A 270-nucleotide genomic window follows, 5' to 3' on the forward strand; every position below is an offset into this window, starting at 1 on the left:
TCCAGAACCAGCGTTTAATTTAATGAATCCAGACCCGGAAGCGCTCAATATCGTTAATATGGGAAGCCAGAACAATTTTTTTTTCCTTTTTCTTCTTCTAAATGTCAACGCGTAACAATATGGCAATATATATCATGCTTAACAATATATCATTATATTGTAGAACCTCCATCTAGAATACCACCTGTTTTATGGTGTGCAAAAATTAAAACAAATATTTATAACAATATATGTAGATATATGTAGCAGTATGAAAGACAAGACAAAAAC

General features: G+C 31.1%; 1 protein-coding gene across 1 annotated transcript in view; it reads right to left on the bottom strand.

The window, feature by feature from the left end:
• The window catches only part of LOC119588133, a 5,540-nt gene that overhangs the window by 2,345 nt on the left and 2,925 nt on the right, over nucleotides 1-270 (bottom strand). The window lies entirely within an intron of this gene.

Source organism: Penaeus monodon, chromosome 23, assembly GCF_015228065.2.
Source record: "Penaeus monodon isolate SGIC_2016 chromosome 23, NSTDA_Pmon_1, whole genome shotgun sequence".
Lineage (NCBI taxonomy): Eukaryota > Metazoa > Arthropoda > Malacostraca > Decapoda > Penaeidae > Penaeus > Penaeus monodon.